The sequence below is a fragment of the Oryzias latipes genome, chromosome 13, assembly GCF_053564925.1.
Source record: "Oryzias latipes strain Hd-rR chromosome 13, Olatipes_Hd-rR_3.1".
Taxonomy (NCBI): Eukaryota; Metazoa; Chordata; class Actinopteri; order Beloniformes; family Adrianichthyidae; genus Oryzias; species Oryzias latipes.
In genome coordinates, this window is record NC_136249.1 from 5,864,906 (window position 1) to 5,879,475 (window position 14,570).

Genomic DNA, 14,570 nt, shown 5'->3' on the forward strand with positions numbered 1-14,570 from the left:
CACCACATTTACCATGCACTGCTAGCCATCTGGATCACTACACTCACTCACTTGTCTCTGAAATATGTGATTGATTATGATTGGGAAAATACATGAAACAATAACATTTTAATGTGGAGACAGCTTTTGTAATACTTGTGTTTGTCATATTCTTGCCAGATTCTTTGCTTGAATTATTGTTTGTATAATGTAAAAATGAAGTATTCGTGGACATCCTTTTCCAGACAAATGGTCCATGCTTTTCATTGTATTTTTCTTAATTTGTATTCTGTCTATCAGACTATCAGCGGTCCTTATTTAGCACGTCTCTTCCCTGCCAGACATACCATCATTGGCGTCACACATTTCTTTCAGGCTGTCCTGCAATATCATCACTTTAGCCCAGCACCCTCTTTAGTCACCATTACAAAGTTGATTCTATTTACCCAACATCTCACTGATCTTTTACACAAACAGCCTAGACTAAAGGAAGGAGGGGACACAGATATGTCAGCCAGCCTGTCAAATAAGCAGGCAGCAAGTTTGCCAGCCAAACACAGCTCTTTTCCTTTGGTTGTCTGTAAAGCCCATCTGCTGGAAGCGGCATCAGAAGCAATATCCAATTCAATCCTTTCCCTCAACCTTCCAGAAAGCTTTTAGCCACACTTTAGCACACAAAAGATGCTGCTCTAGCCTTTGTAGCTTGAGCTTCCATTTAAGAAGGTAAGGGTGTGGGTTTACAGGAATCAATAAAGTTTCCACACTCTTTATCTGAGCTCAAGTTTTTTTTAGAGGGGGAAGGAGAGGAATATAAGGTGGTGGGTTGGTTTTGTCATTCATATGCCTTGCTGACAAATCTTTGACATCATTTGTTGGATTGTATTAATAACTTTAAGCTGGACTGCAGTGGACAAATTGAAATCGTGTAACTGTCTTTATCGAGGTGGAGATGATGTGGATAAAGGAGGGATGTCGCAGTGGGGCTACGATAAGTGGCAGAGAAATCTTGGACAAAGTTCTGCCAGCCTTGGCCAAAACATTGGCATCGAAAGACATTTGAGCTGCAAAGAAGTTCAAAGGGTTTTTGAAGGCATGACCTTTGTGCATTTGTTTGTGTTACACAGATGTACGTACTCACCAGCTTTTGCTTTTTTTGTTCCCATGGATGATTGTGTTGGTTACAAAGACAAAGTCATGAAAACCAGTGAGATGTTTCCGCCGGAAACATGCAATTGGGGAGAGCCGAAGCTAAGAGCTGCAGACACACATTAGAACTTTACTTTGGTTTTGCTTGTGGTTTTTTGTTTGGTTTCTTTATCAATATTTTTTTTTGATCTGGCTTATTATATACAAGTATTGTTTTTTAGAGTTAAATACACAACAGGACTTGGTGAGAGCAAGACTAATGCTAACACTAGCGGGTTAGCGTGAACTGTCCATCGTTGGCGCTTCATGAACAGCTTAGTGTCATGGAGCGTTAAGGGTCTTGCCCAAGGACCCCCACTGGGTGATGTTAATTGCTCACCATTGATATGGTAATTGCTCCCCAGTACCATTGTTTATTCCCATCCGGGAATCGAACACTGGATTCCAGCGTGGCCTTTACCTTACCAACCGAGCTACCCAGCCTTTCTAGATACCATTTGGTGGCTTAAACCCCCAATCCAACCCCATAATGCTGAGTGTCAAGCAGGGAGGCATTAGGTCCCATTTTTAAAGTATGACTCGGTCTGGGTTTGAAGCCACGACCTTCCAGTTATAGGGCGGACACTCCAACCACAAGGCCACTGAGCTCCACGAGAGGAAACGTAGGTATAAGCCCTCTATACCATCTGTTATAGGCAACGTTCGTTCTCTCTTCAACAAAACCAACAATCTGACGGAGCTGATCCGGCTAACATGGGAATTCAGGCAGTGTTGCCTGTCGTGTTTCATGGACATGTGGCTAAATGGACTAACCCGGACTGTGTGGTTTCCTTGGAGTGGCTTAAACTTTTGCGTGCTGACAGAAGTGAGGCGGTGGTTGGAAAGAAGAAAGGCATGTGACTCGTGGTGTATGTAAATATGTTTTCAGGATGCTGACGAGGCACCTAGAGTTGCTTCTGCTTAACAGCGGGGCCTTCAATCATCCCCCCTCTTTGCCACCCTCCCGACATTCATCTGATACATGAAGAGCCAGACCAGGTAGAAGATAGAAACGCATAGTCCTCCATTCCCATCCCCACTTGGATCAGAGCACAATCTGATGCATGAAGATCCAAATATTATTATTATGCCCAATTATTTATGTATCTTATTTACTTTTTTGTTTGTTTGATCTGTTATCTAGTGAGCTGTACTTGTTCTATCACTTGTCTTTTGTCTGTGAGCTGCCATGATGAGTGAGATAAAGTTCAATTTAATTCACCATAATATGTACACATAGAAACATTTTAAGCTATGTAAATGTTTTGTTGCGATGCAGCCTAGGTGCCCAATGGGAGCAGTATCTTAGCTGTTTCTAGCACTTTCTGGACTGAGAGGTCTGAGGTCTTTCCAGGGATCTGCTGTAGCCACTCCTCCAGCTTAGGGGTAACTGCCCTGAGTGCTCCAATTACCACGGCCACCACTGTCACCTTCACTTTCCATGCTTTCTCCAGTTACTTGAGTACCTGGTGTCCTTCTCTTACACTTTTGGAGGTGTTTCCCATTTTGACTTTTGGGTTTACAGTCTATATTCTGCACAGCTACTTTCCCTGGGCAGACGATGTACCAGAACTCTTGGAATATAATTTGCATATCTAACTCTACAAAGACATGTTTAAATAGTCCAGCAGATGGGCTTAGTCCAGATGGAGTTGGGGGACGCCTGGGGGTGTGAGACGAACCAGAGGTAGGGTCCACAGCCAAGCGTAGGAGCAGGAGCATAGATGAGCCACAGGCGAAGTACACAGTCAGGTACAGGAGCACAGACAAGCCAACTGGAATCTGGAAACACTCCCACTACCCTCAGGGGGAGTGGGAAAGAGAGACAATGCATTAATCGCACTGCACCAAACAGAGGGAGAACTAAATGAGAAATACAGTAAATGATCAGGAATACAGGTGAGGAGAAGTAGGTGAGAATAGAGGACAGAACCTCACCGCACCATACTTTTCCCAGCTTTAACTCCAGCACCCTGTGACTGTATGCTAGCCGCAAGGAAGGAGGCAGAGGACTACTGACCATGGTAGCCATTATGCAGGATGAAACATCCAAGATCCATGAATGCATCAAGCTCAAGGCCCTAACCGGCAGTGTGCTCAGTGAATGTCTCAGACAATGGAGAGCAGAGGATACAGTGGTGGAGGACAGATCCTCATGGGAGGACAAACCCCTGCATGGGATGTACCACCGGATCATAACTGAAGTGGCTGATATCAAGAAGTCCTACCAATGGCTAGAAAGGGCTGGCCTACAGTACAGCACTAAAGCACTCATCCTCAGGAACAAGCCCTGAGCACCAGAGTGATAGAGGCTCAGATCTACCACACCAAACAAGACCCAAGGTGTAGGCTGTGCATAGAGGCGCCTGAATCAATCCAGCACATTACTGCAGAGTAAAATAATGGTGGCAGGGAAAGCATACATGGAACCTCACAATCAAATGGCTGGATTAACCCTTGTGCTATCCTATGACCCCACCCTTACATTGACGTGCAATCCCTACCATGACAAAGATGGATAAAGGTGAAGAGGATTTCATGTAATCCATGGACACCAGTGAAGATCACAAATAATTGAAGAAAAAATGTTCAGTGCACTGTCAAGTGGGGTCTAGATGACCCAACTCCCAATGTTAAAGTGTCTAAGATAGCACAAGGGTTAATATACAGGACCATATGTGCAGAATATGAACTGAAAACCCCAAGGTCAAAATGAGAAACAGAGGGTGGTAAACTTACCGCTTATGATTTCAGACCACACAACAAAGTAACTGCTGCTTCCTAATACATAAATAGTTGACAGACGTTAAAGTCCATTCATGATTGTGGGAAATGTACAAAGGTTTAAAGGAAAGATCAAGTGTCCTGTTTAGAAACAAAAGAAGAAATAGAGGAAAAAAAAACCTTCAAGGATTAAGGAATACAGGCGGTGTCTCAAATTAACACTCGCTAGTAGCCAAATAAGACCAAATTTACTGTTGGAGGAATAAAACTTTGAGCAACATTTGGCAAATGAAGGTTTGCACTTAATTAAACCAGTCCTGCTAATTAACTACTTGCTAGATTTCATCTAATCTATTCTGCCCTTCTCATAAATAGTCAATGCTTCAGAGGGAATGTACACAATCATTTGCCATTTTTGTTTAGTTTTACGTGACACTTAGCACACAAACAGAAGAATAAGTCTTTTAGTTTCAATTAATGTTCATTCATGAAGCCGACAGAAATGAATGGAATTTATTCATTCATAATTCGTGTCAGGGTTGCATTCAGCTTATGAAAAAAACACAAACAAAAAAGAAAAGAAAAAAATCTTGCAATTTTTTCCAGAGCCAGCCAGCCTTGAAAAAGAAAACACAAACTGATGAGTGTTTAGTCTGAAAAAACTCACATACTACAGTCAGGACCATAAATATTTGGACAGAGACACATTCTTTCTAATTTTGTTTCTGTACAATACCACGGTGAATTTGAAATAAAAGAACTCAGATGTCATTGAAGTGCAGACTTTCAGCCCTTATTCTATGGGTTGAGCAAAAAGATTGTATAAAAATGTGAAAAACTAAAAGGTGAAGGGGGTGAGGGTGCTGTCCAGTCTTGCGCCCAGGGCGTCAAACTAGCCAGGACCGCCTCTGGGGGGTATTCCAAAAAGCAGGTTATGTGAGTTACCACGGTAAGTTTGAGGCTAAGGAAGGAGATGACCTTAGCTTTCGGTCCAGGGTATTTCAAGTTGCCATAGCAACTCATGCTCTGAACATAACCTGGTCTGGAGCAGGTTTAGTTGAAGGTTAGTTTGTTTTCAGAGAGGTGAAGCAGCATGGCGTGTCCATTTGAAGATGATTTAGTGGATGAAGAAGGTCAGATAATACTTTTACCACTGTGAGAGGGTGATAAGACCACATATGGATGTTGGAAAGATAAACTTTTTACATTGATCTAACTTAATTATTTGCTTTAGTTAATATAAATCATTTTTTTTTAGTTCAGTAAACTCATAACACATAGTTATCAAACAGCTGTTTTACTTTCATTCAAATTAATTCAATTAAGTAGGTGTTACTTTGGTGCTGCTGTTAGATCGGCACTGCAAAAAATTGTGGGACATCATTCCCTTTGCCTGTCTGGACGGATATGGGTCTAAGTGTGGGTTTTTGACCAAATGTGTTCAGTTGTTTAGCTGTTTAATTCTGACCATGTTTAATTCTTTCTGGACCATGAGTGAGAGGGAGGGAGAGGATGATGAGTTTATTTAGCACCACTACTAGTGTATCATTTTTTAACAAGTACCGAAGTTAAAGTCAGGGTCATGTTAAGAAAAATCAGTGTTTTATGTTGCTAATTCACATTGAATCATTCATTTTAATGTTATAAATAATGAGAATATCTGCGGCCTCACACTTAAACATAAGAGAGTTCAAGAAATACAATAAATTAAGATGGAAAAACATTTAATTAATTTGGACTAATATAACATTTATTTATATAAATATGTAAATTGTAATGGAAAAAAACAATTATTAAGTTGAATAGACATAAAAAATTATGTTGAATAAATTTAACTCAATTTAAGTTGGATATATATAAATATTTATATAAAGCTCTGCCTTCAGCCCCTGAGACTCATGGGAAGTGGGGAATCCTGATGTGACAATCACGAGTGAGAGGGCTGGCCTATTTCTCTATTTCTTCCTATCTGAGACTGGCCTGGGTCGCGAGGTGTATGGGGCACCAGCAGCTCTCCCAAGAAGCCACTTAATTAGCATCTTGGTTATAGTGAAGTACCAACTGGGTGGTGTGTGTGTGTGTGTGCGCGTGTGTTGTGTGTGTGTGTGTGTGTGTGTAGAAATACAATAGAGACTCATATGTTTACTTTGTCAGTTATTTTTCTCCAAGCAGGAACTCTTTCTTTTACTGATGCAGCCGTGTTACTTTTTTGATGGGCATATAATCTTCATACGCCGTCATTAAAATCTTGGACTCCGTCTCACTGAAGTATATAGCGCTCTCTTTATTTCTCCAAGCGTTTCCATGGTGACTCCGCAGATCTGCGCTCCATTGAGAATGCCTTTATGTACTTGCTGTGCACGTCCATTAACCCAGGGTTACCAAGTCGAGCCAAGCGTAATTACGCTAACTCATATCCAGTGTTTTGGAACCCACATACCCAGAGTAAATAAGTTCTGGCGGATTTCAGCCAGAGTTCAGGGTTAAAGTCAGGATATTCCTTCTGGAATATCCCCCAGCTCTGCTGCATGGATCAAACAGAGGCACAGGTGTGTACACTCACACCCACTAGCCACTGATCATTAATGCAATTTTTTATTCAACCAATCACATGGCAGCAACTCAATGCATTTAGTCATGTAGACATGGTTGAGAAGATCTGCTGCAGTTCAACCATCAGAATGGGGAAGAAAGGTGACTGAAGTTACTTTGGACGTGGCATGCTTATCTACTGGGATTTTCACCCACAACCAGCTCTAGGGTTTACAGAGAATGCTTCAAAAGGGAAAATATCCAGTGCCTTGTTGATTGCACAGGTCAGAAGAGAATGGCCAGACTGGTTACAGCTGATAGAAAGTCAACAGGAACTCAAATAACCACTGTTTATAACCAAGGTCTGCTGAAGAGCATTTCTGAACACACAACACATCCAACCTTGAAGCAGATAGGCTACAGCAGCAGATGACCGGGTGTCACTCCTGTCAGCTAAGAACAAAAAACTGAAGCTAAAATTCACACAGACTTACTAAAACTGGACAATAAAAGATTGGAAAAAGGATTTCTGGTCTGATGAATCTCCATTCCTGCTGTGACATTTGGATGGTAGGATTAGAATTTGATATCAACAGCATGAAGGCATGGATCCATCCTGCCTTGTAACAACGGTTCAGGCCAGTGGTGATGTTGTCATGGTGTGGGGGATATTTTCTTGGACCACTTTGGTATCAACTGAGCATGGTTCCAACCCACAACCTACCTGAGTGATGTTGCTGACCATGTCCATCTCTTTATGACCCCAGTGTTCCATCTTCTGATGGCTACTTCCAGCAGGATAAGGCACCATGTCAAAAAGTTGGAATCATCTCAGACTGGTTTCTGGAACATGACTCAAATGGTCTCCACAGTCACATTAGGACTCATTGAGTTTCCTAATAAAAAAAATTGAGAAGCATAAAGGGAATTGAATGTGGGCATTTTTTATTTGAGGCTTTAAGTTCCCTTTAACATGCCTCCAAAATGCTGCAACAATTTTTTTATTTATTCATTGTCTGTTTTAGTTCTCTCTGATGCTTGCATCTGAAAAAAACTTTTGTAAAAAACAAAAAATTCTAATTTTTTTTTTTCATTTGTTGCAAAATGTAAAAATGGTCAAAGTAATAATGTTCTTGAACACAAATAAAGCTAGTACGCTACACAGTAACATTTTTTTAAGGTCATATGTTTTTGGATGGAGTAAGGGGAATGTGGAAGGATGGGTGTTGTTGTGCAGCACCCCTCCCCCACTTCATTGTCAGGCCCCTCTGCATCCAACTTCAATTCCACTTCAATTTTTATCAACCTTCTGGTCACCTCTCAAGAAGATAGGATTCAAACCCTGACACAAATTAGCCCCCCAGATTGACTTGATACAGCCACACCCAGGGGACGCTCCACACAAAAAATGATTCCTTTTTTTCTGCCTTTTCCTTTTATAATAACCTGTATCCTATCTCTGCTCTTGCCCCGTTCGCCATGTGACCTTCCATCTCTTAACCTCTCATGTTTTTTACTCCTCTTCCAATCCCTCACTTTCACCCTCATCTCCCAACCACCATCCAACTTCAGAATCTGCTTGTGGGGCAACAAGACTTCTGGAGCCAACCGAGCCTCTGCTGGGCAAAGGCAGGAGACACGCTGAACAGGTCGCCAGTCTGTTGCAGGGCCACACACTCACATGCTGCTCAAGAATACACACAAATACTTTTTATATACTGACGACACAAGCATAGTATGAACAGGGGAGAATCTGAGGGAAGGTGTAGAAATAGGAAACAAAGGGTTAGGAAAACTAAAACAATGGTTAGATATACATAGACTTACAAAATATTAACAAAACAAAATTACTGACTTTTGGAAATCACCATGTTCCTGCAGAACAGAAATAAAAGTTGCAAAAAATAATCATGTGGGGGAAAAGTGACTGAAACTGAGTTCCTTGGAGTAATTATGTACCACAAAATAAGCTGCAAGCCACAAATAAAGCAAGTCAGAGCTAAATCTGCTAAAGGCGTAGCAGTATTGGGAAAGAACGCGTCATAAACTCACCAAGCACTAATATGTTCATCGATAATACTACCATATTTACATTACAGTGTAAAGGTTTGGGGAAATACTTGTAAAACAAGTTTACAGTGTTTGTACATATTACAAAAAAAGCTATTCAAATGGTGTGGATTATGGGACACATACAAATGCACTATTTTTCACGTTGGGTTTATTGAAACTATGGGAACTAGTGCACTTTATCGTGGTCTGGCCCTGCCTTACCTTGCCGAGCTTCTCTCTCACTACACTCCAGCCTTGTGTCTCAGGTCAGCTGATCAGCTTCTCCATGAGGTACCGAGGTCTGAAAGGACAAACCAGTTGAGGTGGTTCGGGCATCTAGACTGGATGCCTCCTGGCTCCTCCCTGGGGAGGTGTTCCAGGCATGTCTCACTGGGCGGAGGCCACGGGGAAGACCCAGGACACGCTGGAGAGACAACGTCTCTCAGCTGACCTCTCAGGGTCCCCCCTTGAGCAACTGGAAGAGGTCTGGAGGGAAGTCTGGGAATCTTTGCTTAGACTGCTGCGCCCACAGCCCAGTGCCTGACGAGCAGAAGAAGATGGATGGATGGATGAAATTAACCTATGAAGCGTGATTGTGGACTGTGGTAAGAAGCCAGAGTGCCCAGAGAAAGTTCACTACTGCACAGGGAGAACATGCAATTTCTAGACAGAAAGGTCCCATTTGAATCAATGTGGAGCCAGCAATTACAACCTCATTCTGTTTTTCCCAGTCCTTGCTTTCTCAGTCAGCTGTCACATTAATGTGTGACAGACAGATACTGGGTATTGATGGAGTATTTAGTTGACTTTATCTTTGAATGCATCCGAAGATTAAAGTTCAAATATAGAAGAAACATATATAATACAATAATAATAATATCAATTAAAAGGAATAAAGAAAAAGAAGCAAGGCATTGTGTGCTTTTATTTACAACAGAAAACAGAAGTAAAAGCCTCTCACTAAAAAGACATATGGATGATATTGTAATATCAAATTGTGCTATCAATAATTGTGCTATCAATAAGCAATATTTTTTTCTTTATATTACTGTTTTTAACATTAAATAATAAGGGCAGTGTAATGCAACTCTAGACTGAGGGAACAAGTCACAACATAAAAAAAGAGAAACCCGAATACAAATTAGTCAGCCATCAAACCACCATGAATACATCAATAAAGCTCCTGAGACGGTTTACCATATGACAAAAGAGGGTTTTAGTGTCCCAAATGTAAAGATGAAACAAAAGTGAAGCATTTAAGTTCAGTGTGGAGGCCAAAATAATAAACATAACAGAACTAAGTCAATTATTAAAAGCTCTACTTGACCTAAACAAACTAAAAGGAAAATGAGATATGATACAGTCTGACCTGTAACAAAAAAAAAGGGGGGGGGGGGGGGGGGCAGTAAATATATACACACAAATATGACAATAGGTGTAACTGGGGGACTCCAACTTCTTAAGCAATCTGGCACAGACAAGAGCTAACAGATTAAAATAGTAATGTTTCAATAGAACATTTCTAATCTGGTTTATCATTGCATTATGGATGCCTTCGAAAAGACAGCAACAGAGTTCAGACTGCATAAAATTCAACACAAAAGTGTGTATTTAATATTGAATGTGCAGGTCTTACTTCACAAGACACTTTCAGATAATCATTTTATTAGATGATATATATATCTATCTATCATATATATATCTATCTATCTATCTATATATATATCTATCTTTCTATATCTATCTATCTATATCTATCTCTATATATCTATCTATCTATATATATAGATATAGATATAGATAGATATAGATATATATAGATATAGATATGATATATATCTGTATATATATATAGATATATATATCATATATATATGATATATATATAGATAGATCTATCTATATCTATATCTATATCTATATCTATATCTATATATGATCCGGTGCCCCTAAGTGACCTTACCTTTTTCAATATTTTTCTAGTTTTTGATTTAAAACAAGCCAGTCTTATCTGTCAAAGTCAAAAAGGCTTAGTTACTGAACATGCAAAAAATACGATGACTGCTGGAATATTTACACTTGCTGACAACACTGTGCTTGACAAATTTCAGATTTGAGTATTTCTTTAAACCGCACACTATCATTCACACACAGAAAGCAATGAGCAGATCATGTGTGGATGTCCAGCCCGGTGGCGATTTCTCACAGATAGTATTGATCTGAAAGCCTCTCCTCATTTATAACAGGCTGACTCACAGCAGATGAGCTAAGGCTTATTGATGATGAGGCCCTTCTCTGTTGTCTAAAAAGAACAGCAATAAATTGTAGAAGGCTTGCATAAATAAATGTGAATGTGTTGGATGTGTCTTACTCAGCAGCATTAAAAAACATGAAACTTTACAGAAAGAGTGACAGCTCAAGGGGTGAAGCATTTTTGGCACAAAAAAAAATCTGAAATTGTTGGATTAGCCATGGAAGTTTTTGCCCGGTTGGACATGGGAAAAGCATGTCTACATGTGAAGTAGTGAGGTCAGTACTTTGCTCTTTTGACTAATACTTTGGCAAACAGCTTAAAAATGTGTTGGGGATTGCCAGTGTTAATTTTAGGAGCAAAATGTAATTTAACTTTAGTCATATTGTAGTCTCTACCCCACCTTTTTAGCGCTTGTGAGACGCTCCTGCATACCTGCAGGGGTTATCAACTCCATTTGCTGCAAAACCAAGAGAGGCTCAACGATGTGGCTAGCCTCCAGAGGTCTGCTGCTCCTGAGTACAAGGTGGTAAATGTGGTGTGGCTCCCTTCCACCAATGTTCCTCTAAGGGGGGGTTGGGGAATCTGCTTCCCCATTACATTGGTCAATCAACCCTGTGGCAGTTAAGCTGGACCTTCCCTGCACCTTGTGGGTCCACCCAGTCTTCCATGTAAGTAAATTGAAGCCTGTGACGGGCAGTCCCCTTCAACCAGCATCTGTGTCTCCGCCTGAACCTCACCATGTGACTGGTGGTCCTGTCTACACGGTGAGATAGTTCCTAGCCTCCAGCCGGGTTGGTTGAGGTGTCCAGTACCTTGTGGACTGCTGATTGTGCCGGAGTGCCACATTCTGGACTGGGACCTTATTTCCCAGTTTCATTTTGACCACCCAGATCAGGCTTGTTGTACGTCTGGGAGCTGGACTTTGTGAGAGGGATTATGTTTTGGTTTGCTCCCTGACGTGTTTTTGGTTTTTGCCGTTTGGCTGTGGCTTGTGATGAGCTGCCTGTGTCATGTGCGGGTGGCTCGAGAGCAGGTGGGACCCAGACGCAGAGGCGGGAGTCAAACGGTTTCAGGGCAAGGTGTTTAATTACAAACAAAAAGTGCTGCAGAGCAGGATAACAAAACTAGAACTAAACTTACTGTGGCAAAACATGAAACATGGCATGAAGGAGTCCGGGAAAAGACCTTAATGGACCAGCACAAGAGGAAGGGAGAGACGAGACTTAAATACAGACAGGGCAGACAAGACACAGGTGAACATGATCAGGACAGATAGGGACAAGGAAGTAAAACTCAGGAACATGACAACACAGAACACCTTTCAAAATAAAACAGGAAACAGAACCAAACAAGACAGAACAAGAACTAAAGCAAAAACCAAGACAAAACAAACTCAAACCATGACAAACTGTAATCATCTCATTTTCGGGCTCGGTATTTAAAGCATCTCTTTTCTCCTCTCACCACGGGGGTGATTTTTTATTTATATACCGGGGTGTGTATGTTTGTATGTTTGGCTCTTTTATGATTAAATCTGTTCTTCATTCTGGACTAGTTCAAGTCCTTCCTGCTTCAGGGTCTACTCAAAACCATGATCGCATCCTATGTAGGAATCCAACACCAAAACCGGGATCAATGGATAAGAGAGTTTCACTTTGCGATTATTGCTGGATATCATGAAACCACAGGACAGTCTCCAGCAGAGCTCTTCCTAGGAAGAGCCCTGAGAGGTCCTTTGGAACGACCAATTTCAGGAACACTGTCACCTAGTCCCTGAAGGTAAAGTTTGATCCTGATGGCAAAGTATGACACTGCAGGCTTGCACAGTTTACTCTCTCCATTGCACTGAAATGCCATCTGTGTCTCCCAATGTCTACATGTGGTTCCAACCTTGTGCATGTTTGGAAGCACATTTCTGTGTGAGACTCTCTTCAGTGATGAAGATTAACACAAGAGCGCACAGGAGCTGTCTCACTGATGAGCACCTGCAGTCCATCCTGAGAATCTCTACATAACAGGACCTAGCACCAAACACACACCGTCTTGTTGCTAAAAAATGATGCCAGGTGTTTATCTCTGACAAAATGACACAAGAGCAAAGAAAACAGAGGGATTTGATTTGTTATTGCTGAAAAACACACATTTTATCTATTTTTCTGTTTTTTTTTTTGTTTTTTTTATGCAGCATGTTCATATTTTGAATTTGGATAATTTGACAGAAAATACAGAGAAGAAAATCTTTTGGATTTTTAAGATTTACGGGTTTTTTTTACATATAAATTGCATTAGGGTAAATAAATGTGTTTTTTTTCTCTTTCAAAATTTACTTTATTTCTAACTTGCATCATTTTGATAGTATATATGTTTATGAGAGCAAAAAATAAGTCATTTGAGATTTAAATTGATTTATTCTGGAATTATATTCCTTTCTTTTGTTTTCATTTTTATGTTCAAAAATGTTTATATTCAAAATTTATAAAGTATTAAAATTTTGGTTTTGTTTTGCTCAATAAATGTTTATCCTGTTAGAACTGCGAACTAAAGTGTGTTTTGGATTTTGGCCCCTCTGTGTATTTGAGTTTGACACCCTGAGTAACTGAATTAGCTCATCCTGCCACACAATGACAAAATTACAAATCTAAAAGTTACTTAAATCCGAGTAAAAGTAATATTGAAAACAATCAAAGGCAGAGAACAGAGCTGAACAGTGAATAGACAGAATTTGGAATTAGAATTAAGAGTGATGTTGGAAAAAAACTAAGAATAGAATGAGATGGAATGGGAGATAATTTTGTGTCAAATGAGAAAATGATAGTAATTTATGACACAGGGTTTCTAAAAAGTGAATTATGTCTTTTTTCATTAGCACAATGTTATCATAGTATCTAAGACATGTTCTTTTGATGAAAAGAACCATCCAGTGACTAATAATAAAATAAGTGGCATAAATGAGCTCACTGTATCTTGTTACTGCCCCAAAACTGCTGGCGGCTCACAGCCATAAACTCCAGCTGGCCTCTGGCCAAATGTGGACACACGTATTATTACCACGAGACTGTTGTAGTAAGTGAAGCTCACTACAAACTGTTTCTGCTGCTCTAAAACAGCAGAGGATCTGTCCTGGTTAGGCAGTTTCTCCCTCCAGCTACAAAGGTAATTGAATTGTAGTAATCTCTCAGTATGCTGACTTGTTTTAATAACTTCACTCGATTATGTTTAATAAGTGTGCCACAAATGCTCTTCTGTCAGACCAGGGAGAATGAAGACGGTCAAAAGGGATAATGAAAATGAGAAAAAAAAGGCATTTTCCTGGTTTTGCTCTAAGGAAACAGGTAATCACTGTAGACGATTACCTTGTCTGCACAGTGTAAAGGTCATCTTTGGGTTATGGGGATGAAAACTGTTAACTTTAGGCAGTTGTGTCGCTGCAAGTTTTTGCCGCTGTGATTGTAGCAGAGGGAGCAGGACAGTCGTGTCCTACAGGACTCAAGATAAGAGGCTTCTGAGTCTCATTAGAACTCCTTCTGGACAGTCAGACAACCACTTCTTCCTGCACAAAGTGCATGAGAAGCGCTATTTTATAAATAAAGTTTGATTTGATTTGATTTGATGTTCTGATCATTGTTTGGGAATTGACTTTGAACAAGTCTGTGGATGAGTGTCCCATGGAGTGTGGGACTGACGGGGGCTAACCGCTGAAACTGAGCAAAGAAGACATCCATGAACTTGGATAGGAGGGCATACTTCATGTCCAGTTCAGCTTTAAGGTGATGATTGTTGGTGATAAACTCTCATCCTGACTTACCTTGCTGCTCCTTCATCCACCATTTTGTTCACCATTCCA